The 27787-nt window shown below is 42.1% G+C and overlaps 1 protein-coding gene across 4 annotated transcripts in view; it reads right to left on the bottom strand.

Annotated features, from left to right (window-relative positions):
- B4GALT2 (beta-1,4-galactosyltransferase 2) overlaps positions 1-27787 on the bottom strand; it is a 625157-nt gene that overhangs the window by 534205 nt on the left and 63165 nt on the right. Inside the window, exon 1 of one of the 4 annotated variants that reach the window (XM_069232775.1) lies at positions 3563-3653. The exons of the other annotated variants lie outside the window; for them this stretch is intronic. The gene's annotated coding sequence lies outside the window, so the exon portion shown is untranslated. Of the gene's footprint in view, positions 1-3562; positions 3654-27787 lie in introns of those variants that run through there. 4 annotated transcript variants of the gene reach the window in all.

The raw sequence follows: 27787 nt of genomic DNA, 5'->3' as shown, positions 1-27787 counted from the left end.
TGAACAGCAGCACTTCCTAGCAAATCAAAAAGAAATTAGGTTTGTGCTATTTATCACTCTTCATCAAGCTCTAAGAAGAGGGGTTGCTGTATTAGGCCATAAATCTTGAATGTGGAGTAGTTTTCTGAGGAACGAGATGATGGAGAGGCAGATATTTTTAAATGTATTTGTTTAACAGCAAACCAGTGGGCATTATTAATGGCTATTAGCCTACTGGCAAAGTGGTTTCTGTTTGAGATAATATGATGAATTATGCACCAGATCATTTTGTCATGTAAGGAGATTTCAAACAATTAATTGATCCTCTCATTGACAGACACTCTAAAGTTAAATATGTACCTAGTGCTATGCAAAAAGCTTTTAAGGGGATGATTCTGAGATGAGGACTTACTGGCGGTTGAAGGATGTTTAATCCTTTTAGTAATTAATACATATTTCACTCTCTTTCTCGCCAATAGCAATCTACTAGTGATCATATGTTTTGAACAATAGATTAGCACAAGTTATAGACCCTGACTTTTTTTTAAACAAGACACATTCTAGAAAATGGCCCTTTAATAATTCACTTTGGTTTGATTCTCCATTTTTTGTTGAATTGAAAAAATGTACAGATGCCCTATCAAGGGTTATAGTACATCCTGGAATTATGTATAGCGCTCTACCACGCCAATGTAGCTCTGCTTCACTGTTTGATTTGTTGGCATAATGCCGTTTTTGTTGACAAAAAACTGCAATAAACCAACTTGTTAAAAAAAAGGAATTCACAGACGGATATTTCTGACTAATTATTCATTGGATTCTCTTAAAGCTATAGCTAAAGAATACACAATTAACTATATGTTCCTTGTAGGAGAAGTTAGCTGAGAAAGAAGCTCAGAAAAAACCTTGAACATTTTTTCTACAGCCAATATGAAAGAATCTTTAGATAGTGGAGCAAAAGCTAAAATGGAATTTCATGAAAGATCAACAGAAAGCCATGAGGTTACATTCTTAAGAGAAATGCCAAGTTTTACAGCGACCCACATAAATCTGGAAAATTACTAACTGCTTAAAAGTTAAAAAAACAAAGATCTAATATTAAGACTGCTTTAAATGGAGAGGGCCTGCATTTAAAGATAAAGATATTTGTGCATGTTTTGCCAGGTTATATGAATCAAGTGAAATGACAACTTTAAAAGGGACCAAAATAACTCTGGAGAATTAACAATTACTACCAATTACTTAAAAGTTAAAAAACAAAGATCTAATATCAAGACTGCTTTAGAACTATGAAGGTCTACATTTAAAGATAAATACATTTCGGGATGTTTTGCCAGGTTTCATGAATCCTTATTGTTTCCAGAAAAACAAGTTTTGCCACAGAAGATATTGATCAGTATTTTCATGGTATACATAGAAGGCCTGCTGCTAGGATTGATCTGAATTTGATAGAAAAGGGTATGCATGCTTCAGATCTTCTAGCTGCTTTGAAATCTTGGTGGGGACAACACGTGTGGCCCAGATGGTTTTACGACTTAATTTTACCTGCAGCTCTTGAAAGTTTTGCTACCCAAGCTAATGGGCCTATAAGGAAAGCTGAAGGTTTATCTATGGAAGCCATGTTGTGTTTGATACCTAAAAGAGATAAGGACCCCCCCTGTTTGTAAACATTACAGAAATATTTTGTTAACTGATTTAGATTGTAATTTATGCAAGATTGTCGGCATGGTGAATGGTGCATTTAATTCTGGAACTGATTAGTTAAAAGCAAGTCAGTTTTGTGAAAGGAGGTTTTAACACTGATAATTCTAGTACGTTTTTTAACATAATCTACAAAACTTCCTACAGCACGGCCACTCTTAAGTTTGATGCTAAAAAGGCATTTGATAATTTACAATGGGGTTTCAGATTTCATGCATTAAGATTGTATGGATTTTGGATCAAATTTCTTGAGCTTCATTGCTGTGTTATATAATTCACCAAGAACTTCATTTTCTGTTAATGGTGCTACCTCTCATCATTTCTATTTGAGGATGACACCATAAGGACACTCAAATCAATGAGAAGTGATACCAGAAAAGGAGCCCTTTTTTGGAAAGGCTTAAACAGACTTCATTTTTATCTGGAAATTGACATTTTCTTCTTATATGGGTGATATTTTGTTAAATGTCTCCAAGCCAGAGTCTACTCTACCTGCTTTCTTTTGAGAACTAAAAAACCCTCTGCAGTATTGGGCTAAAAACTAAATGTCAAAAATTCTGAGGCTCTTCCACTTAACAAATATTGTTTTAAAGAATTTTTCAAAAACTTTGAGCGGAGTTGTAGTGATAGTAATAATAAATATTGCGGGAGATAGTATTCACCTCCACTTCAGGTGGTAGAAGAGTTAATTCCTGAGAAATCTATAGCAAAATTAAGATCTATTCAGATAAATTGTCTTGTTAATTCTTATCCTCGTGGGGTAGAATTGCACAATTAAAATGAAGTTTCTTCCAGTGATCAATTTTTATGTTATTAATGTAACATATTAAATTCCCATTGGCCTTTTTTAAAACATTAACTCCATTGTGTCAAAGTTTCTCTTTAAAGACAAAAAAAAAGCCTCTGCGAGTAAACTCGTGAGGCTTAAAACAGAAAGGAGAGTGACTTTTTCCAATTTTGCTCAATATTGTTCCGCTTTTGGTTCAAAATAAATTTGAAACATTATTGAGCATAGGAGCATGGTACTGATAAAAAATGTATATATCAAGAGTTAGAAAGACAAACTTACAAAATCTTCACTATAAATGACCCTGTGTGCATGACACTGAACCTTAGACAGTTAATAAAATCCTAAACCAATCCCACCTGTGAAGTATTAAAACTGCTTCTCATAGATAGCTTTTCTAAGAAAGAACAAATATTGAAGTCACCAATTTGAAATATTAATATGGTTAAAAAAAACAAGATTATATTTTGGAAGGATTGGCTATACTGTTCATCACACAATGCAAGTTGGGTGGTCTGATACACTTCATTAAACAGATGCTGGTGCTCTCTGGTATACAACAGTGGACCAGGTTTGCAGCACATGAGTTGGGGAGCCAATACCTGACTGCACCCTTATTAGGATGTCCCACAGGCAGAGGCTCTTTAATAACCACCAATAAAATCCCCTAGCCAAGAAACGATACAAACTGTAGAGGCCTGTATGCGAGCTCCAATTTGGGGTCGCTAGGAACAGTATACTACTAGATAATAGCATGTACACTAGGAGGAGTGGGAAACTTCTAATATGCATTTGAAACACCCTTAAAAAAGTAAATCCTTGATAGAATTAGGGAGATGAATATCTCAGCCAGCACATTTTGTATTGTTAAAGAGCTGTATCATTATAGAGAAAGAAAGGCTCCTGTCAGCGATGCAACAGGTGTAGTTGCCTGTCTTGCAACAGTAATAAAAACAAATATAAAGGCCACATCTTACCTTTCATTACCTGATCAGACACCTCAGACCAAGTTAATTTCCATCCAACTATAATACTGGGAAGAATATATCTAACCAAAACGTACGCCTTTTTCAAAGCTTTTCCACTTATACCAACCAAGATGATGAGAACAGTCACTCCCTTGACTGTTTCCAAGTTTATGACCAGATTCATCTAAACTGATCATCTGCCATCTGTGTTCTTTTTCATCTTCTGTTCCTCATAAAGTCCAGCATTGAAGACCGAATGTGTTCTAGATTCGACAGCAACTGTTGTAAGCAAAAAGGAAGAGGCAAAACATCTGCTCATCACTGTGACGTGGTTGCAGAAAGGATATTGAATGACTGAGAAGAAAGTAGAGAAAGGGGGCATCAGAGACTTAAGGTATTTGAGATTCAGAACAGCAACAGAGGGAGCTAGTCAGCCATCCCAATTCAGCCTACAGTCAGTTCAGTCATGTACTATCATTGTATTCTACCAGCAGTGGTATCCTGCACAGAGGCAGAGGCAGCTCCTGACTAGGTCCTGGGCCAGGCAGCAGAACAATGTTCTCTCAAAGGGACAGGCTCATGGTTCAATTGGTCGAAGAGGAATAGAGTTTCAAGACTATGGGCCTAATTATGACTTAGGCGGAGGGGATTACTCCGTCCCAAATGTGACGGATATACGACCCGCCGTATTACGACGAGATTGTGCAGTTAATTAACCTAATCTTAACTCTCAGTTGAGGCCAATATGAACTCAGTCAAATTCGCAATTCATTCTAACATGCTCTGTGAGCTAGGTTGCTCTTTGCTGTTCATTTTAGCTAATTCTCAGTCTATGGTAGTCACAACTACACACTAATCCATACCCTCACTTTGTGACTCATATCTGCATACCATTTCAATAAAAACATAGAGAAACTAGGAGAAGAACCCCTTCCAGACACAGTGGTGATCCTAAAACTATCCCAAAAAAGACCCCATTATCTCTATCAATCACACTCAATTACAAACAACTAACGAACAACTGTTTCTCCCTGAATGCTCACATAGCAAAGTTTCACACGCTTCTTGAGGTATGAAAACTGACCTCCATGTGGCTCAATCCATGAACTCTCGGGTCCTCAAACAGTCAGCTTATTCCCATAAAATTATAGCATCAATCCCTTTGACTGGTCCAACAAGCTAGAGGAGAGAACTGAATTATTTATCTCTAATGCATTCTTCTCCATAGTTCCATCTTGCATGTATTGACTGATCACCTAGTCTGTGGCCTCTAAGATCATGATCAAATTAGCCGAGACAAAGAAAGGTGTGATTCCTCTGCTTCATGACTTCTAGTCAGTCTTACGGTTCAAACTTTCCTGCTCAAATAAAAGATGATTTCAATGGCTCCCATTAAATCACTTTGGCCATCTTATAGACTCAATTATTTGTTTCCAAGCTCTAGCATTACATATGTACTGCAACATGAGGCTTTAACATTCTCTAGATCACATACTCTCCTGCAGCTTTAACTTTACTTCCATTTTTATTCCACTTAACTGCTCTTCTTTCTTACTCACTTAATCCTCAATTGACAACCACCAAATTGGTCTCTCTCAAGTTCCAAAGCCTTAACAAAACTTTCTTTGAATCATAAAACATTGAGCAGCTTTAGGGCCGCCACCTGCTGAACTTTGTGCCTCACCTTGTTGCCTCTCAGATTGTGCAAATTACTCTACTACATTAAATAAGCCTTCATAGATCTATGTGATCCCCCAACTAATAATTACAACATAATACAAAAATGAGTCACTGTGGTAGACTAAATAATTGCACATCTTCACAAGAACCATCAGTAAGGCAGTTCATTATATGAAATTGATCTAGATGACTGGTGGATAAAGACCCAGTACATTATCCCCAGATGCCCCACAAAATTACTATAGTTGCCTGAGAAACCTATTTTCCATAAAAATGCAAGAACTATCAACTCCCTCCTGAGACCTATTTAGCATTTTTCATGCACTGTCCATCCCTGTGGCCAATTCAGATATGGACATTATGTTCAATTATCAGTCCTCACATGAACACCTTTGTAAAGGATCAATTTTTTCTAGGCGTCTGGGTCTCCTATAATGATTTTACTAAATTGTCCAACAGAAAGGTCCACAAGCTCACCTTGGATGAGAAAACCAGTTTCTGTAAAGAAGATTTGTTAAACCTCCTGAGTCAAAACTTTAGCCTACTCGACTGGCTCTCACATTCGCCCCATTATTAATCCCTCAATGGTGATTGTGGAACAACAATATATAAAACAATCTTCAGTCAAAAAAGAAACACTTGACTAAACCAAAACATTTTCATGGAGTATCTTAGGAAAAAATGATTTTGTAGGTAACAGTCAATCATCTACAGAACAACAACATAGTCTGGACCAAGGAAATGCCAATGTTACTTCATATGAGTTCCATTCTGTACACAGCATTGAAAAAATTAACTTGTTTGTTTTGAAAGGATGATGTGCCGTGCCTGATACTGGCAGGGTGGCTCACTTTGGACTACTCGGATCCACACAGTATTCTACGCCATGCCCACCAGATCAATATTTTGTAAAGGATGGTATCATTTGGTGGAGAAGCCATGGACTAGACCCACTCTTTCCTAGAGGGTTGCTTCCAACAAGCTTTTCTTGCAAACCTCTGCTCTCCTAGTGTTCCCCAGGGAGTGTTTAGGTGTCCAATATTATCAGTCTAAACTGGGCCTCTGGACTCTGCAATGCAGTGTTCTGTCAACACTCAACTGCACAACAGATCACAGGGAAGAGACAAACCTTTTTTAAAAAAAGTTATTTGTTCCACATCTACCGTTTTAACTTCAATCAAACACTATTTATAATATTTTAGCTTATATGGAAACACTTTTTATGAAGGGTGTTCTTTTTCTGATCGTCATTTGATCTTTAAAACATTAAATTACCTCAAGAGTACTGAAACCGTGATGTTCATGTATTTTCCAGCAGCAAATGGTACAAAATTGATGGTAGCATTTTCTTTTACTTTAGATCAACAAGAAAATGCAACCTTGTCGTTTTTATCTTTACACATTATATTCAGCACTGTTATCCGAGTTCACTTCGTGTTTCAGAAGTTAAAGGCAGTTCCCAAATTGGGACAGTCTGAATATTAAAGAAACTTACAATTACTTACAAATATGATAGATGAAATCTGTGTGAATGAGACACCCAGAAAAAAGTTTAAAAAAAAACATGAATTGCACGGAAGAGACAAAAAAAGAGGAAGACACTAAACAAACATTTGCAATGCAATGGGTCTCGCATTTGCCGAGTTAGAGCCATTACCGTTGTAAACTCCTAACCGGGCTTTTCTTGCACATAACTTAAAAATCAAAAGTAAAACAGTTTCACCTAAGTGAGCCAATCCACAGTGCCACGGCCACCATGAGCATCAGCAATAAGGAAAGTCACAAAAGGAAAAAGAAGTTCGCTCGCAGTCAAACTTATCGGCAAAAGTGCAATTAGCCATGTAACGGGCGATAGCCAAGGCGGTAACAAAACCTCTCCAAGGAGGGACAAACGTAAACAATTTACCAATGTCATCAAAAGTTTTTGAAGGCCAAGCCCACGAATGAGTGATAGTGATGGGCGTGAGGTGGGCGTTGTTAAAAGTCCAGATACATACCAACACGTTGGAAAAGCACCACATGTGCGCTGCTATGCTCGACCTAAAAAAGAGGCTACTTCAGTGCTTAATTTGAGCCGATGGTTTCCGGTGCGATGCACCAGCACTTCTTTTTGAGGGCCGGCACCTATTATTCTTCCTCAAGCATTTACTGCAAGCAAAAGACACATATGGGAAAGATGGAGGAAGAGAAAAACTGAAAATTGTCACAAAGGGAGAAAGCTGCAAGAGTGAGTTTAAGGAGCAGGGAGTGGCTGTAAATGGATTAAAGAGGCCCGAGATAGCTTCAGGATTACACTGCCTCAGTAGTCTGTGCTTGCACATTTAATTGCATCAGGTGCGTGTTTCAGAGGAGAGCTTTGGGCACCGGCACATTTTTGATTACAAATTAATTATTTGGCTACTTCCTCTGACTCTTTTACTCAAAGATAACACTCTTGTCAGTGGACATAAAACAATACTTTCTGTGATTTGAACCTCAGACCAATAAACAGTAACAAGTCTACATCAAACAAATACAGAAATTATAAAACATTGTGTATGCTTCACTAATAATAAATATGCTAAAATCGAAATTCTAATAAGAAGGTTGGAGCTTTTCAAAATGTAGTTGTATTTGTAAAAGATGAAGTGATGTACTAGAATCTGGAATACAGCTTCATCACTTCTGCTCCTAATGCGTGCTTTATTTTTATCAGCGCATACCAGTGCTGCTCGAATTGAGGCCTGCAAGCGCACATACTAGATTCACTTTGCTGTATTGCGCTGGGCCCATGAATTACGATCAGGGTACTAACTTTAACTTTTAGCTTCCAATTTCAAATTCTCTCACTTTTACAGAGCGTGATAAAACTTTCAAAGTTTATTTTTTATTTATATGTACATTATTAAACTGTTAATATTTATTTAATTGTATCAAATGTTGTGGACTACAGGGGTCTTCAGACCACAGGTTGAGAACCACTGATGTAGGAACCTCATTTACCATGCTCCTATCCTTTATCTTCTGACCAACTTACCAGAATATAAACGATTTTGAAGACCTTCCTTTCCTGTGGGTTGCCACATTTGAAGTCCCTCCTAGAATCCTCAGTTAAAACGAAGAGTCTCCTCTTACTCAAAATTCTTTAAAATCTTGTTCATCTCTTACCATAATCAAAACCATAAGGACACTCAAACCACTGGCTCACTAGGGACTTTTTTAATTGACTGTGCCTTAATTGATACATTGCCAACTCATTTTAAATGTCAATGCGCTTACTGTCCTGAATTTTAGAATCCTAATGGCATCAAAAACAAAGTGAGATGGTGCTGTCAGGGAGCCTGGAAGGTGGTGGGAATAATTACTATGTAATATGTTGGCGGAGGATGGAATCCAGTTTGAAAATCCATTCCAGATGGTATCACACGCAGAGGAGCCTCAATGCTGTCATTAAGAGAAGACCAGCCTTGCGTTGGCGTGAATGAGAGAGCATTGGCCTGATCTCTCACTCTGAGCCTGTAAACACCTGCAGACCTTCCAGGAGGGGGTGTTGACAGCCTAAGAGCAGGTAAGACCTATAGCTTACCTTGCACGATCTTACATAGGGGTAAGACCTACAGCTTCCCCATCAAGTGTCCTGTTAGAGTGAATGCCAGATATGTACAGGGGATGGCAGGAAGTAGAAATCTCACAGTCATTGTTCTTTGGGATGTTGATTATGGCCATGAGCAACTGGGATACGCGTGTGCCCCCACTGATCAGTAATATAGTCTGCTATATATCCTAGGGCTAAAGAAAACTATTTCCGGCCTAATGCATATGGGTATGCTTGCTTGGCAGAGATTACAGGGATTCGACTTGTCCAAGACAGCTGAGAGCCCTAGAAATCCTTTCTGGAAAAGGGGGGGTGGTCATAGAGTGGGTGCCTGAGGGAGATGCATGCAGGAAATGGATCCTAAGGATGATTTTACTACTGACTATCAATACCACCAACATCAAGATAGAAGACTATCAACCACAGAATAACAAGGAACAAAATATCGAAAGGTAAGTGCACATAGGGAAGTACAGATTTACTATTCCTAATGCCTTATTTACATACCTTGAAAACGTATGTAGCGTGTAGATACGTATATGTAGAGTTAGGTATAGAAAATCTAGACATACTTACCTGTTGATTTTTTTCCGATATTTTAGTCTCTATATTCTGTCCCACTGGTATTGTGGGTTTGATATAAGGGGTACACTCTCAGCATGGTGACTATGAGAGCAAGGGGAAATGGAGACAGTTTGGGCCTGATTCTAACTTTGGAGGACGGTGTTAAACCGTCCCAAAAGTGGCGGATATACCACCTACCGTATTACGAGTCCATTATATCCTATGGAACTCGTAATACGGTAGGTGGTATATCCGCCACTTTTGGGACGGTTTAACACCGTCCTCCAAAGTTAGAATCAGGCCCTTTATCTGTTATTCGTTATTTTTCTTGTTCCTCTTTTTAAAAAACTGACCAATCAATGAAAATAACTTTACACACTGAAAATTTGCATACCGGCTCTTGCACAAAATACCTATACCTCTCAGAGTTCAATCTCTGTTTGAATTTAGTCTGGTGAAAATTGGACATCATTTTATTGTACTTTTTTCGCCTAAAAACATATATTCGCCTACAGGCAATTTGCCTGGTCAGAGGCTCACAGGCCCATGGATGGTTAGATGGATGGCACCTATATAGCGCTTTTTAAAGCGAAACATCTCTAGGCCCATCATGAACTCTGTCCCAGTTCCTGTCTCACAAAGTTCATACGGGTGTGGTGCAAGTTGTCAAGGTATCTGAGGGAGCAGAGCTGCTTGGGCAATCTGTTTGTTACCTTCTGGTACTGAAGATGGCAGCTGCCTACTGTTGCCTAGCAATAAGACAGCCCCTGGGTACACCGGGGAGCGGCTGAGGGGCGGGAGCCCTCTATATCACACTATATTACTGACTCCAAGCAAAAGCCCATTTCAAGCAATGTATTAAGCATATTGGTGCAAAGCGTCAGAACCTGCATCCCATGCCCTCACTATGCAGCCCCCTTCCAAGACAGGTGCACGCGCTGCAGACACACACATTCTCCTCATTAGGAGACGCACGTCTTCAGCACATAAATATTATCCTTTAAAGCAAGGATCACTTTATAGGGGATGCTTTTATTAAGCCTTTGGAGATGGGAAGTGTCTGGGATCCCACGACATCAGCCTGAAGAAAAAAAAACTCCAACAATGTTTGCAGACTGTTTTCACAAAAAAACAGTCTTGGTTGAAACCCAGCCTCAAACCCCCGTCCTGGGTTCGCCCACTCGCCTCCCATTGTATCATGTTTATAACTAAAGGAGCCATCTGCCACTTTTGCATTGCTTGTTAAAGAAACAGGTTGCTACCAAGGCTGAGATTCTCTGTTCAGTTTATTAAGTATGTAGGAGTATGACGTTTCCAACTATAAAAGTGGAAGAGCTGCAGGCTGAGGGCACATCACCTTCATCCGTTTGTGGTCCAGGGTCATTTAGACTGAAGCACCACTCCTAACTTGGGCACAAACGCATTTGTTCCATGTTTACCTCTGGCATATATCAGATACTAAGCACAAACTTCACTCACTCACAAGGTCAGACTAGGACAGAAATAGCACCGAAATAAAAAGGCCCCCATTAGCAAATCAGAGATTTTAAAAAGGAGCCAACTTCTGCAAATCTGGGCAGTTTTGAACTTTCAAAGCTACACACTGTATAGATTTTTTGCAAAGTATGAGAGACTGTACATGTGGCCTTGCTACCGGCAACGTCTGTAGTAATATCAGTGAACTCAACAGTAAAAACCCGCCAACTGACCTAAAAAATTGTCTACACTTTCCCCTGTCATACGGCACAGCCAGACTGGTCTATAGACCCGCCGAACCCTGCTCACTCATCTGTTTGCCTGACCAAGAACAATCCGGTGCTATTTGTAAGCCACGACTGCAGTAGGAAAAACAGCTAGACGGATGCAATTACTTATTGGGTACTTTATTTCAGAAATGCTATTTGTGTGGTGGTATTTGACCCTGTTTAGGTGGAGCTTACCAGACAATGCTGAATGCAAAAGACCTTTAGTGGGCTTACCAAGAACATGCAGTGGCTTGGAGCCCTCCCATTTCCTACCAGTGGTTGGCTTTTCTGTCACTCTCTTTTGCCTGGATCTTATTAGCGTCCCTGCTTTTCAGTCTTGTGTTTGCTTGTCCCATGGAGCATAGCCTCTTTACCATCTCTTTTGAATGGCTGGCTTCTATGCTTCTACTCCTTCCGTTTCAAACGCTATATTGTTTTCTTTTTTTTTGTTTAAGTACTCCACAAGAATGCATGTATTTTCCAGCTGTCTACCTTGTGTACTTATTCTGGTGCCAGTGTGCATCTCCCTGCTCCCTCTCTATGTTGTACTCACTCTCATGTCCTTTCCCCACATTGATCTCTCACCCATTGTGTCTCCTCTCCACTCATGTGCTCCATGTTGCTTCTGCCCCTCCACCCTCCGTGTTGCTTCCCCACCCACCGCCTGCATCTCTATCACCCTTTGCTCCTGCGGCCCATCCCTGCACTGCGGTTCCCAGCTCTCTGTGTTGTTCTCCCCCCCAGTCACTTTGTGTTGCCCCACCATCATTCATGCTTCAGAAAATACTTTCACACACTTTTTTTTTTGTGGCAAAGCCAACTCAGAAAAGTAAATAAAAAGAAAAATAAAGTGGATGTAAGCGTGTGCATGCCTAGGGCCTACAAAATGACATGGCTGATATTTAGCTATGCTTTACCCCATCGGGATGCTGTACAGCAAGGCTAAAAAATATTGACAAAGTCAATAGATTTCAAAGTCGAGACCTACTGGCTTACCAATGCTTGTTTTACCATTTGGATCTCAACAACTTGTTAGCCAGACAGTGTTTTGAGCATCACAGTGTGATGTATTTTAAGAATTGTGTGCCATGGAGACTGCATTGGACTGAAGAATACCCACTCTATGATTACATGACAACTGGAAGGAGAAGACGAGCGCCCAACTCCATTTTATTGACAGGGTCTCTGGGCAGGTGATGGCAAGTAAGGGAAGGATGTGGTCCAAAGTGGGAGGGACAACCCTCTTGGAGGAGCGGAGCTGTACCGTGGCATGCCCTCCTGGACACTACAATGTTGGTAATCTCTAATAGTCTTAAAGTCAAGAGCACATTTGTGCCTTCAACTACAATTTCGACAATACATCCTTTCCTATTTTCTGGTATAAGTCCTTGCACATATCAGGCAGGAGACTTTCGATTTTTTAAGCCAAAAAACTGATTTATTGTGTCTGTCTCACGCCTGAAACTGCCTCTGCTTAAATAGAAGTCAATGGGGGAATTACATTCTCCTGATTTTTTTTTTTTTTATCTCCACTTTCCTCTTCTAGAATGTCATGTATGTCAATAGCATGGGCCAGCTTGCACAACACAAAACAGAAGAAAGCTGATAATACTCCCCAGAATGATGACAGCATCTGTGAGAAAGATAGTCCAGAGAAACTCCAAGGCGCATTGTCAAGCGGGCAGCCATGGCTCGAAAAGCCGCCTTCAGAGCACAAAGAGCCGCGCTCCCGCTCACTGGGGCGGAACAGACAGCCCGAGAATCGCGGGTGCGCGCCTGGCGCCGCGCCTGCGTCGTTGTGTTAACCCGGCCGCGCAGACATGTTCAAGCTTTCATTAGGTTCCATTACAAATCCCCTTTTGCGGCTTTTCCTAAACTATCTTACGTTATCCGTTGTAAGTTTGACAGGGTTCACGAGCAAAAAAACAAAGCACTTCCAAATCAGTCAGTGCTACACTTTTAGCCCCTAAAAAGGCGGAACACTTTCGCATTAAGTGAAGAAAAAATCTGAAGAACTGTTTTTAAAATTTCCCTAAAGTCATTGCTTTTTGATGTCGGTGTCTTAGGATGGGTTGAACAGAACTCCCAAGTCTTACCGCAGAGAGTGAGTCTGAGTTGGCCTAGTTTATCAAATCTTATCCAAGTCTGAAATGGAGATGTGGACGATCTCCTAAGAAACCTGAAGATCGGATTTGCAATCACGGCTTTGCCATTTGACTAATATGTCTGATCCTGGGCAGATTCATCTATTCCCCGTACATCAATCATGTTAGCTACTATGAACATTAGTAGCTGCAGATGCAAACTTATTTGAAAGTTACACATGTACAGTTAATTGATGGCCTCAACCATGAGATAATTGATGACCCCACTGGGGCTGGCATGAGCCCCCATTCAAAAGTGTTAGTGTGGCAAGCATTTCCAGGCGTTTCAGATGCTTATCCTCAACCCTGGGTATCATCAGTGCATGAATGCCTCGGGTACAGCCAGTGGTGCTGCAAATGTGCCAGGGGCCCCAGCACAAGCAAGTAAAATGGGGCCCGTGACTGCAGGATCAGTAGTAAATTACGGCTTTCTGTGGGATCCTCAGACCTCTAAGTCCCGGTGCCACTGCACCTGCTATACCATTGATAACCACATGCCTGGGTGGAACCCTTTATACACTTCTCTCACCATAGGCTGACCTGACGCTGGATACTGCAGGTTATCCCACAGAACCAAATACCTACACGCATTTAAGAGATTTTAGGTTTCCAGCCATGTTTGTAAAAGACGGATCAGTGGCCTCGCCTTATCGATATTATGCATCGTCAGGTGGCACATTTTTCTGTACCCCTCCTGCTCTTCCTCAGTGCAGTGTACTAACTTTACTCGAATTTACATCCTAATGCAGAAACCAGCTTCAGCTCATGTGAACCATAATATGGATAATGATTTCTTAAATTAATTCGAGACAAACGTAGGTCATATTAAAGATCAAACATAAATCCATAAAACCACACAATATATATATGAAATATCACAGACTTGTAATCCTAGCATGCGTCAGGTTAAAGAATATTGATGTTCAAAAGTCATAGCCCGATCACAATGTCAAAGGCACTTGATGATCAGTCGTGAATAATATTTAAAGCTCAATACATGTCAATTACCTTCACATAGATAATTAGTCTGATGCGATCAACGTGCTTCTTCTCTCCTGGGTCTCCTTTGATCAAATATTCTCAAATATCACATCAAGCCTGGCAAACCGAGGAGCTTCTTTACTGGGTTTTTGTCGCACAGCAGGCAATACAAGGACACAAACTTTAGAACAACACGACTGGAGCAATCAGAGAAGACCACAGTCCTGCAAATTAAGACTTAGCTAATTGATATGGCAAAATGTGCACAAACGGAGAGCACATTTTTTAAGCTACAAGGTCAACTGGAAATCTTTAACCTGATTTAGGATTAGATTTTGGAACTATGCAACTGCTAATCAATTTTAAGTTTCCCTCTGTAGAGATCTGGGATAACTTTTTGGAACTTTATAATTGTTAACCAATTAAATTCTCCATCTGTGGGTCAGTAGTTATTAATCTAAAGTGATTATTTTCCTCTTACCTATTATACTTGGCTTTTAACTTCTTTTCATTAGAAGATCAATGTTCTTACTTGATGTAATGACTTTAAGTTAACTTTTTAAGGTTCTGCTTTGCTCGTATTTAATAACCTATCGTCTATTATGGGTTTACATTTTAATATACATTTCAAACTCAGAAAAATGACTAAACAATTGAAAGGGGTCTAAATTTTGCTCTCCACGCATATCCTTAAAGCTTCAGCTTTCAAGATTTTATTTGCTGTTCCAGGTGCTGGTAACATGAATAAATGAATGAATAAAGTTCTGATGTAGCACAGGTCCTCTACCTGAATTACTTTAAACACCTGTTGTACTCCAACAGACGAATGCCAGACATATAAGGTATAGTTTGTTTATAAATAGCAAATGTGATCTAATCTTAAAATCCCTGGGCCTTTTCAGAGTCCAAGTGACGTTTTCCCAGATTTCAGTAGGCTATGTCTTTCCTTATACAAAAACTTCTTGGGACTGGCAATATTACCTGAGCTCAGACAGTCAGAGTTCATTCCTCCTGTAAAGCCCAAATACAATTCACACCAAACATTGACCCAAAAGATCAAGGTGGATTTGGTTAGAACATGAGTTAAGTAAGTAGAGGCTCCACTTAGAGTTTGGCAGGTGGAACACTCATAAAAACATGGCAGGTATCCCGTCCACAGTATGACAAGTGCCATAGGCTATAATGCGCTTGTAATATGGCACACAGGACATCCACCATCCTAATGACGGAGCATCCAATCCAAAAAACTCTAACATTTTAACTCCTTGAGGATGAAATCAGCAGGATTAGCATAAAATAGTTCAGAAACAAATGAAAGCATTAAAAAAAATATTCACTAGTGGGCATTTTCTTACTATATTCTTAATTGTTAATGTTGACCTGCTGACATCATCTACTGCCATAAGGAGATTCCCTAAATGGTCTTAGTTATTACAAGAATAAAGTTTGTCTCCAAAAGAGACAACCTACTGACCCGTTGAATTTTAATAATGCATTATGTTTGGCAGTGTAAGAGGCTTAGGTTGCATCATTGAGCACAAGGATTGTTACAACTCTGCAGACATCAAACACTCTAAAGACATCAAACACCTTTGAATGTGTTGTCCTGGTTCTGGTGGTCAGGAGTTGTAATCAGTTGCCCATGGCACAGTTCAAGGGCTTGGTGTGAGATACTGTTGTTGCAATTTACATTATTAAGTAGCTGGTAGATTCATTGCTGCATCTGATGTACTGTACTGAGGGTGATGGGATGCAAACGACAGCCGTAGATTCAAATAGTGTGTTCTGTTGTTTTTAAGTATTGGTGTGAGGTGTATGGTCTGTCCTGTGGCTGCTGCATTTGTCTATTTTCAAATGTATGGGTGTGGTTATGTATGTGTTCAGTGTTGTTGAGGAGGGATACATTACCATCTATCTAGCCTTTAATGCTGTGCTGCTTGTATGAAAGCGTCTGGTTACTGCATCTAATGTGTTCTGCTTCTTTGTGCGGAGTTTGTTCTGTATTGTGTGTCGTGCATTTGGTTGTGTTATGTGTGGAAGGATTTTCTATGTGTTTAGACAAAGAACGACACATTACCTTTTGTATATCATTTAGCAGTATTTATATTGCATGAAAGTATGTGAATGGTGTATCGAGTGTGTTCTGTTGTTTTGTCTTGTGTTTGTTCCGTGTTGCGTCAGCTGCATTTTCTTGTGTTCTATGTGGCAAAGGTTTTGTTCATGTATACTATAGCCTTTTGCAGTGTGTAGATTGTGTGAGTGCTTTAGCAATGTGTAGATTGCATGAGTGTGTGTGCTTGGTGCATCTAGTGTGCTCTGTTGTTTTGTCTGCATTGTTTGAGTTGTATGTGCTGTACCTCCTGAACCTGCTTCTGTTCGAATGCATGTCAGTCATTTTGCATGTGTTCAGCTGAGGACTGACGCATTACCATCTGTATAGCCTTTAGCATTGTGTTGGTTGCATGGAAGCATGTGGTTGGTTGCATTTAGTGTGCCAGTTGTTTTGTCTGGTGTCTGTTCTGTGTTGCGTCTCCTGCATTGTGTTCTGTGTGGAAACGTTTTTGCACATGCATTACCATCTATATAGCTTTTAGTGGTGTGTTGATGGCATGGCCGGGTGTGGTTGGTGCATTTAGTGTGTTCTGCTGTTTTGTCTGCTTTGTTTGAGGTGTATAGGCGGCGTCATACCTCCTGAATCTGCTCGTATTGGAACGTGTGGCAGAGGTTTCGTAGGTGTTTTGCTGAAGGGTGACACACTACCATCTGTATAACCTTTAGCAGTGTGTAGACTCAATGAGTGTGTGTGGTTGCTGTTCCTGGCACATTCTGTTGTGCTGACAGCCTCAGGTGATTGCGGGACAGGACCCCGACAGTGCCTCGCGGGATCAACTGTGTCACAGGATTATTGTGTTAAATCCTGTATCTCAAGCAAATTGTCCAATTAAAATAAATGTGGGTAGTTGATGGCAACTCGTTCCGCAGACGCTTCCTTCTAGAGGTGAGCTGGCTCGGACACGCCTTTCCGGTTCTGAGGATGGATGGCTGCCTCTTGGGACGCCAGGGCCCAGGTAGACCAAAGAGTCCTTATCCTGACTGTCTCATCAAGGGCCTCCCTTGTGTGCTCTCTCATTATATATTTCCGGGTATTAGCTAGAGCCCTGCATCATTTTCTTAGATGGTAAATAGCTTGTGTATGGCAACATCTCTATGGCCTGCCACGAGCTATATGGGTCTAATGACAGAGTTGGCACTGGCCACGAGAGTGTGTCAAGCAATACGTATTGTGTAAAATTCGAATTTAACTGCACAGTCTAGAGCAAACAAACAAAGACCAGGCTGCAATGGGCAGAGAGTTTCTCCAGCCTGACAGCACAGGACCCGGTGATGTCCGCAGAAGGCTGTCATGATGTCTGACAGGGCCACATCAGTCAATTTTAAACTGTAACCAGGCAGCTTTTAATGCTGACATAGGCGGTAAGTGGTCACAACACTGTCAAGCATAGGCTCCTAAATAAAAATGGAGTCAAGTAACAGAAAGGTTTGCTGAACCCTAAGGTGGGCATAAATTCAGGGATGCCTCCTATAAATTGCTAACAGACATGGTAAATTTAAAAAGCAATCGTTTATCAGACAGTTCTGCTTAGCTGGCTGAGATGCATGACTTTACATAGATTTTGACACTAAGGGGGTCATTCTAACCCTGGCGGTCGTCGACCGCCAGGGCTAAAATGACGGGGGCACCGCCAACAGGCTGGCGGTGCCCCGCTGGGCGTTCTGACCGCGGCGGTTCGGCCGCGGTCAGAAGTGGAAAACCGGCGGTCTCCCGCCGGTTTTCCGCTGCCCATTTGAATCCTCCATGGCGGCGCAGCCATGGGGATTCTGACAGCCCATACCGCCATCCTGTTCCTGGCGGTTCGCCCGCCAGGAACAGGATGGCGGTATGGGTTGTCGTGGGGCCCCTGGGGGCCCCACAAAGAATTTCACTGTCTGCATTGCAGACAGTGAAATTCACGACGGGTGCCACTGCACCCGTCGCACCTTCCCACTCCGCCGGCTCCATTCGGAGCCGGCGTCCTCGTGGGAAGGTTGTTTTACACTGGGCTGGCGGGCGGCCTTTTGGCGGTCGCCCGCCAGCCCAGTGTAAAACCCAGAATACCCGCAGCGGTCTAATGACCGCGGTGCGGTATTCTGGAGGGGGGAACTCTGGCGGGCGGCCTCCGCCGCCCGCCAGGGTGAGAATCACTCCCTAAATGTATTTAGCAGAAGTGAGCAGGTATCTTGTGCTGCGGGATTGCCCATCACACATCTTGGTCTGTTTGTGGCAATCTAACCAAAGCTTTCTCTGTGAAATCAGTGGCAATCACACCTGAGGGCAAAGCATCCTGAGCTGAAATTGTGCCTTAAAATGGTCGCCTTAACATGGTGTCAAAGTTATCTAGAGTTCCTACATGGTTTGATGATGGATCTGGAGTTTTAAAAACACTAAACTGGATAAAGGTTTTGTCTCCAAGTGATAATGAGGGATGTTACATACCAGACAGATCTGACTGTCTGTAAATATGTCTGAATTTGTTAAGAAAAAGTGTTTGATATGTGAAGAGCTTGGAAAAACAGACTAACTGAATGGTAATTATAAGAAATGTGTGCTCCATCACCGTTTTCTGTTGAGAACCTTTATATTTCCTAATTCCATTCACACTAAAAGGAGTAAAACTTTCCACTTCTCCGTGCATGCTTTGTAACTGCAGCTCGCGACTGCCAGGGAAGTTGACCCCATAGAGATATGCCTTGCAAGGAAGAAGAAGCATGCTCTTTCATAGTGTCCTTGTGCTTCTGCAGAGGGGCAGTGGGCTGCACATATGACTAGTGAAGCAGGAACCAATACCCAGATTTTTCCTGTTTCAGAAACCTTTCGACCAAGGTGACGTTTCTCTCCTGACTCCTCATTTAAATTAGAAGAGGTAATAAAAAACATGATTCTCTGTTATGCCCCCTTCTCCTTTCCATGAAATGACAGATTTGAGATACTGCCACATGTCATCCCATAGGTTGTAAGTGCTCCCTATACGATGATCCACGTGGGTAGAGGAGCGTTGCCCCACCCCAAAAATGCCCCCCATAACGGAAAAATAAAATTAAAATAAACTTTGTGTATTACCATTTTATTTTTCAGCGCCCCGTCCTGAACCGAGTGTCAGGACAGGGAGTGGCAATTGCTGCCGAGTGGCAGCAGGGAGCTGTGCACATGTTTAAAGTGCGCATGCCCTTTTGGCCATGTGTCTTGCGACTTTAAACTTCTCTAACCCAACTGTCTTAGGACAGCTGGGTTCGAGAAAGCACAGGGCTCCATCGCTCTTGTGAGCGATGAGAGAGCCCGCTTCCACCAATCCTGATGCTGGTTTCATGCTATTTACCAGCAAATAGCATGAAACCAGAGTCAGGATTGGCTTGTGCAGTTTCCTGGTCCCGTGACCGTCCTGTGTCAGAGCTTGGAGAGACGATGCGAGGAGAGAAGATCGTCGACAGGAAAGTGCCTTTTTTTAATTTATTTTTTATTGTATCCCTCCTCCCGCCCCCACCATTGTAAATACCAGGGTGCCGCCACTGCCTAATCATGGCCACTTACGAAGGACTACACCTATGCACATCAACTGTCCAACCTACAGCACCATACGGCAATTCACACACATCATTATTGGTGATACATTACAGCATTCCTCACAGGATATCCATAACTATTCATCACACAAACCTTGTCTGACTTACTAGATACCTGTAAAATTGCTGAAGATTGTCCCAGCTAGACTCACTTCCTGTTTACCAATAGGCAACACACACTTTACAACTAATGAGCAGATCAACACACTGTACTTTACTACGGCCATGCGCATTGAAAAATACCTGGACCCCTTGCAATAGAAATTGTGCCTATGTACGTAGCTGCCAAGTTTTCATATTGAGCATGCGTGACCTTTCCAAAATGTAAATGTAGTTATGAGTGACATCCTGCTGCCAAGTGTATGACACTTCAAGTGACAATTTATGGAGAAATAGCCTAGCTATGTTAAAAAACTGGAATGTTAAGATAACGTTTATGTTTAATCATCTTATCAGCCCTGAGCCATACATTTAACAAAAGCCGTCCTTATAAATGGTAGTTTAAACTATAATACTGCCTCTATAATACAGTTCTTACAATGTTATGATTCATGTCTACATTGCCCTCCATTCCTGGACTGACCTGTGCTAAGTGATTTAGGCCCTCATTTCGACCTCAGCGGTCTTTTTTAAAGACCACCGACGTACCGCCGTGCTGAAGACCGCCAGTGCAGGGGGTTTTCCGCACAGCGTATTATGACTGCTGGCAGCCCTCTGTCCTTTTTCGGACGGAGAGCCCCAGCAGCCATACTGGCGGTCAAGTGGAGACTGCTCCACCTCCACCGCCCCGTCATCAGAACACTGCCCACCGAATCACGTCCCATGATTCGGTGTGGTGGTGTTCTGGTGACGGGGAGCTGGTGGCGGAGCAGCCCCCATGGATCCCGTCTGCTCCCGGAGGATCAACGGACAAGGTAAGTTGATCGTCAGTTAGGGGGGGGGTTGGGGGGTGTTGTGTGCGTTTATGGGGGTGTGCGTGTGAGTATGTAGAGGAGGTGTGTGAGTGCGTGTATGCATGTTGTGTGTATGGGAAATGTGTGCGGGTTGGTCTGTGTGCATATCTGTTTGTATGTGTGCGGGTATGTGTTGTAGTGTATGTGTGTGTGTAGGGGTGTGTGTATGTGCATGTTGGGGTGGGGGTGGGGAGGGGGTGTGTGTATGTGCATGTTGGGGGTGGGGAGGAGGATCCTGCCTCCTTTGGGGGGTGGCAGGTGTGTGGGGGGAGGACTCGGAGGTGGGGGAGGGGGGCGGGGGAGACCCCTATCGGTGCCAGGGAAGGAATTCCCTGGCACTGATAGTGCCTACCGCCATGGATTTCGTGGCGGTTCCAAACCACCTTTAATCCATGGCGGTATGCAGGGTCCTGATACCGCCAGCAGTCTGGTGACGGCCGCCGGGCTGGAGACCGAAGTCTCCAGCCCAGCGGTCAGAGTGGAGAAGTGGCCTCCAGCCCAGCGGTCGGAGTGGAGAAGTGGCGGATGACCATGGCGGTAACCGCCATGGTCAAAATTCCATTTTATTTTCCTCCGGCTTGTTGGCGGTTTTACCGCCACTTCTCCCCCATCCACCAGGGTCGTGATGAGGGCCTTAGTGTCAAATTTGTCCAGCCTGTGCCAGCCTCGGTGTGCATGCTGCCCTGCCACTCCTTCCTCCTGGCCAACCCAGAGACTGCCTGCCTCTCAAGCAGGCTGAGGCAGGGATTCGGGACTGGCCACCCTTGGAAGCAATGCCAGGTCATATTGCACTGAGCAACAGCAGTCTGACTCGCTGCACTCTCTGTTCCTGAAATTGTTCTGTCTGCTGAGAATTGATCCACCACCTCTCAGGCTCAATCGCCTGCAACTCCTCATCATACATAAAAGCTAGCTCCCTAATAATGCCTCACCTAACATTTTAGTGCTGTGATGCAGACACCAGCACTAAAATGCATTATTCTAACCTGTGATGTGTGGTACTTGGCAGGGCTGGATGCAGCATCAGACAAACCAAAACTTCCCACCCGTGATTTTAGACTTTGGACCTAGCCATATCACATGTATACACTGATTCTGCCATCCAACTATATACTTCAAACATGGCAGACCTCTGTTTTGATTCTAGGTCAGGACCGGAGGCTTCGGATTATGCTTCTCTTTCTTTACTGAGAATTAACAGTAGCCAATCAAAACGTAAAGAACACCAAAAAACTACTTATCCCAGGATCCTTAGTAGTCCATACTGATATCCAATCATATGCGTTCCCCCACACATTTCTTTGCTGCTTGCTGCATAAGTTCCCCCTGTTTCTATCTTTATTCTTAACGCTATCGTTTTAATGCAATTGTCTTGCAGAGTGGAGCGGGGATGTGAACACAGCGTGTCATTGTGCATGATTTGAGGAGTGTTCCAATAACGCAACTTGATATAGCACTTTGCGCGATCACCTCGTGCAACCGGGTGTGACCAAGACACAATTTCCCTTGTTGAGCATGCACATCGGAAGCGCTTATTCAAAGGGCTTCGCCTTAGAAGAAAGTTAAATGACACACGTGTCTTCTTAGATGCAGTCTTACGACCGCTGGTGGCCGAGGACAGAAGTCCTCTTTCTATTTCTGTTCGCGCGCATGCGCGGAAGCCTTTTTTTTCCGACGTGCAGTTTGGATCAGCTCTGCGGTGTGACACAAACGTGTCTAAGAATATTATCCCCTTTTGAAAGCCCAACAGGGTGATTACGCATTTTCAAGGCTCTGCCTTAGGGGTCATTTGGCAGGTGCTCCCTCCACATCCTAGTCTCTGCTGGTGCAGAAGGTTATTTGTTTGACTTTTCTTTATTAACCTGCCAGGTTTGCTCCCCTTTGAACTCATCCACTCCTCCTATCACTTTGAGATGGTGCAATTTGCCGAAGAGGATGATTATTATCAGGATATTCCTATAAGATCAGAGGAGATTCAGATGGAGGAGAGATTGGTTGAGGCCTTTTAGAGTGTGTTTTTATAATCAAGATTAACATGAAATGTTTATGAACTAATGCATAATAATGCCGCATAGAAAATGTATTAATGTGTTTTACTAACGTGAGCCCGAAATGTGACCACGGGTAGTGGCCACCATTATATACGCTGATTAATGAAATGGACTAATAATGAAATAATAATGTATTAATGTATGATTTTGCTAATATTAAGAGTTATACGTTAAAGTTTTGCTAATTAATTCACTAGGCCTTAGTTAGCATGAGTCGAGGCCTAGCTGCCTGGTTTCATATTAAATGTGTTTTTCTAACGTGCACTGTGCTGACTTGCTGAAGGACATGTAGTCGTACTTTTCCAGAAGCTAGAAGATGAGTGTAACCGTAGTAGATTCATTCTCATGAAACTCGACTTGCTCAAGATGACATTCTTGCCGAATGCAACAGTGTAAACTTGCAACAGGTACAAGGTCGCCTAAACTGGTATAGACAATGGGACTACTGACTGGGTCTGTGAGAGGACCATGAGAACATGAAATCATACCGGACATTTTACCCGCTGGAGACGTCAATCACAGGAGCCAATAAACTATGTGAGAACTGTTATGAGGTGACAAATTTGATGGTGCGATCAGTAAACTATTGGATGGAGATGATGGTGCGCTAAAACTTGCCCAATGGGAAATTAGGGGACTGTACTACCAGATTGATTCTCCCGCCTGGTTCTCAATCTAATGGAAGTCAATTCTTGGATTTTCTATTGTCACGTCATCATGGAACGTATCCATCTTTTAAGAGATTGTTTACAAGACGGCGATTTACTTGTACATTTGGATCTCAAGGACACTTATCTTAAGGTCCCTATTTACGTTCCACACAGAAGGTATCTACAATTTCGATGGTTAGACCAATGGTACAAGTTCATGGTTCTTCTCTTTGGACTTTCCTCAGCTCTTTGGTGTTTCACCAAGTGCTTGTTTCTGGTAGTACAGTTCCTCAGGGAAAGAGGCGTTCGTCTCATTATTTATCTCAACAAAATTCTGATCATGGCACAGAGTGAAGAGCTAATCAAGAGAAACCTGTGGTGGATGAATCAGCTACTTCAGGATCTAAGCTTCCTCATAAACCCAGACAAATTGATATTGATCCCATCTCTAAATTTAGAATTCTTACGTTTTCAAGTAGATTCTATCAAAGCCCAATTATTGCTTCCGCTGAGGAAGCAGAACTCTATCAAGAAGGAATTGAGGAGAGCCCTTGCCTCTCCGACTATATCATTGAAGATGCTGGAATGCCTGGTGGGTCTCTTGGCATCTTCCATTCAGGCGATATTTCCAGGGCTTCTTCATTACAGGGATCTTCACCGTTTGAAGATCATGAATCTTTGCAGGGGGGTTTCATATTCGGAACAGATTCTGTTGTCTGACGAAGCCAGGGCAGAGATACACTGGTGGTTGGAACACATGGATGCCTGGAACGGCAAGGCTATATTCGCCTCTGTTCTGGAAGTGATAATAGAATCAAATGTCAGCCGGTGGGGCTGGGGAGCGAGATGCGGATCAGTGAAGACAAGGGGATGGTGGTCCCCGGATGAGCTCAATCTCCATATCAATTGCCTGGAGCTCCTGGCTCTGGTGTTTGTGATTTGATTGCTGTCACCATGCAAAGCGATTTTTTGTATTCTGTTGCACATGGACAACATTTCAGCAATTCAATATATATAAATTGACTGGGCAGTACCAGATCACAAGTTCTTGTGGCGATAGCCAAAGAGTTTTGGCACTTTTGCCTTCAGCATTCGATAACAGTGCTACCAGAGTACATCCTGTGTCGTACCAATCTGGTTGAGGACTGGAACTCTCATTTCCTGAGAGATGGCAGCAACTGAAAGCTCAATCCTCAGATTTTTATCAGTCTGAATTTGCTTTGAGGTCCATGCTCAGTGGATCTGTTTGCGTCAAGACTGAACTCCCAGTTGCTTCGGTTTTTTAATTGGAGACAGGATCCCCTCACAGAGGGATCGGATGCCTTCCTTTAATCTTGGGAGAGAGGAATGCTCTATGCATTTCCCCTGTTTTCAATCATTCAGAGAGTACTTTCTCAGGTGAGGAGACAGAGGGCAGAGCTCATTTTGATGACAGCACTCTGGAAGGCTCAACCTTGGTTTCCACTAGCAATAACTATGTTGTGTGCACGACCGGTTCGCATTCCCCCCGATCCATTTCTGCTTCTGGATCCTGTGGGTGTTCCTCATCTGTTGATGCTGACGGGGCAGTTGTTCCTCATGGCATGAAGAATTTCAGGCGACGTTGGCAAGTGCCAGGTATTTCGGAGAACTGTTTTTCCTATCCCAATCCTGAGCTCCTTCCACACATAAGCAATATGAATCTTCTCGGAGAAGATGGCTCGGCTGGTGTGGTAAATGCCCATGGAGGCAAGCATTAGTATGATTGTTAATTTTATTTTGAAATTAGCCGTCCAGGGTTTGGTTTATAGCATGGTTAACAACTTCAGGTCTGCCGTTTCGGTGGGTCATCCTCCTTTGGAGGGTAAACTGGTAGGAGAACATCTGTTAGTATGTAAATCACTTTGAGGTATCAGGATGATTAAACCTCTTCAACATAGATATTCTTCTTTATAGGACGCAGATGTGGTCCTACGTTTTTGTGAGCTTGGCTTTGTAATGGGGATCTATCGCGTAAGCAATTGTCTGCAAAGCTCACAGTACTTCTTTGCCTGATCTCCTGTCGCCGAGTGTCAGATGTTCGTGCGCTCGATTTCTCAGGTAGAGTATTTACTCCTTCCGGAGTTACTTTCACTGTTTCTAGATGTATGAAAACAGCATCTAGATGTTTTTTATCCAGTCTTTCCTCATAACCAGAAACTATGTATGGTTAAATACTTGAAAGCCTACGAGGACTCTATTCATGAATTTCATCGAGAGGCTCAGGGGCAAGTATTGATTTCATTACAGAAAGCTTTCGGTCCAGGTTCTGCAACTACACTGGCTAGATGGGTTAGATGGTTATTAGGAGAGGCTGGTATTGACATTTCCAATTTTAGAGCACATTCTGCCCAAGAATCTATGGCTTCCAAAGCATCTTGTACAGGTTAGAGGACATTATGGCAGCGGCAAACTGGTCTTCAGATTCTACTTTTAAGGTATTTTATCATAAACAGATTGTTGATGTGGCTACTACAGTAGTGGAACAGCTTTGAACTAGCATAATCCGAAGCCTCTAGTCCTGACATAGAATAAAAATTGTTCTAGCTTACGCATCAAGAATTTTCAATTCTATTAAGGAATTGGAGGCGAGGATTATCCTGCCCGTAAATCAAAAGGTATTTTAATTTGATCATGAATATTGTTTATGTTAATACATTGATATGTGGTGTCTTGATATACCCTCCCACTGATACATTTGAGCCAGGACAAATTTTATTGGTATGTTTTTTTGGTCCTAGGTTCCGAGAACAAGGGTACTTGAGGATCGGTGGACGATGGAGATACTCCAATTTTGGTTGCCCAGTTGGCAGAGGTCGTTGAGAAGATTAGTCGATTCCTCTGGTGTGTGGATTCCAGTTTCAAGGAGTCAAGTTGATGATTCTTGTTGATCGCTAAGAAAGAGGAAGGACTGTGTTTCTGTGGACATATATATGTGTGGGGAACACATATGATTGGATATCAGTATGGACTACTGGGGATCTTGGGATAAGTAGTTTTTTGGTGTTGTATGTTTTGATTGGCTGGTGTTAATTCTCAGTAAAGAAAGAGAAGCCTAATCCTAGCCTCCGTGTCCTTAATTGAATTGAAAATTATTGACGCGTAAGCTAGAAAATGTTTAATTCACACACACTGATTAAAAAGTCTGAGTAAAAAGGTCAGTCACAACACAGACTCATATCAGCCAGAACATTCTTTTCAATGACTTTGGACTTTATACCTAATGACTAGAAAATACTGGTCTGATCATCTAACACATATTTCCAACATGGCGGACGACTTTCCGCATGGTTGCACATGTACGGGGCTACATTTTAAGAAAGAGAAAAGGGACTACGCCTGATTGGGGTGACACGACACTCAAGTACATCATCCCAGTAGACAATGCATTATTCTTGACAGACTGCACTGAGACAACTGCCCACATGCCATACTTAACTCATTACAACAGACGTGCAATACTTTTTGGCCACAATGCTGACTAGTCCCACGGCTCACTTATCCCAAACCCTCCAGGATTTGTAACAAGGATCAAAGGCAGTCACATTTTAATTCATAAGAACACTCTCCACTAAACTTGTAAGATTGCTCACTTACTTAGACAACCTATATCGATCCTACATCAAAATATACAATTGTACCATTTCTTTGGAACTTAAGGTTGACCTTTAATCACCAAGACAAAATTATATGGACCCCACACAGTTACCCGCCGATGAGGGAGATATTTGCTCTTTCTATATTAGATCCCTCCCTTCATAATTACTGTTTTTTTCCTTATGCATCCTCTTTCCAGATATTAAAGTGTACACCACACTTTTGGACACTTTAATTACACTGCACATTTCTTTCAAAAAGTGTTTCAGGTTTGATGTACCAAACCCATGTGCGCCCACATATATGTATGATTCTAAATCTGTATATTAAATGTTCCCTGTATGTAATTACTTTTATAGCCTATAACGAAAAGAAGAAGAATGTTATACTAATAACAATATGATTTGATATTAATAAAACTTCATTGGACACGGCACAGCCTCAAATCGTATTTCTAATGCAAGAATATCGTGATGTCTTGTAATCTTCCATTATCCACATTAACCACAGATGAATAGGTATTCTGGTCCTTAATTTCTCTTTGTATAATTTCATTAGTGGTAGGATTAAGGGTCACTTGATTGGACCTATGACCACCCTGCAGATTGCCATTTGTAATGGTGGAACTTGGACAGCCTAACAAACCCTTTCGAGAACCACAGAATAAGTTAGGCTTATTAATGTAACTCAGCTATGTAAGTTAGATGGTTGACAATATTTAGATATCTTGGGTAGCG

This window comes from Pleurodeles waltl, chromosome 4_2 (assembly GCF_031143425.1).
Source record: "Pleurodeles waltl isolate 20211129_DDA chromosome 4_2, aPleWal1.hap1.20221129, whole genome shotgun sequence".
NCBI lineage: Eukaryota > Metazoa > Chordata > Amphibia > Caudata > Salamandridae > Pleurodeles > Pleurodeles waltl.
The sequence above is the reverse complement of the archived record's forward strand: the minus strand, read 5'-3'. Positions and strand labels throughout refer to the sequence as shown.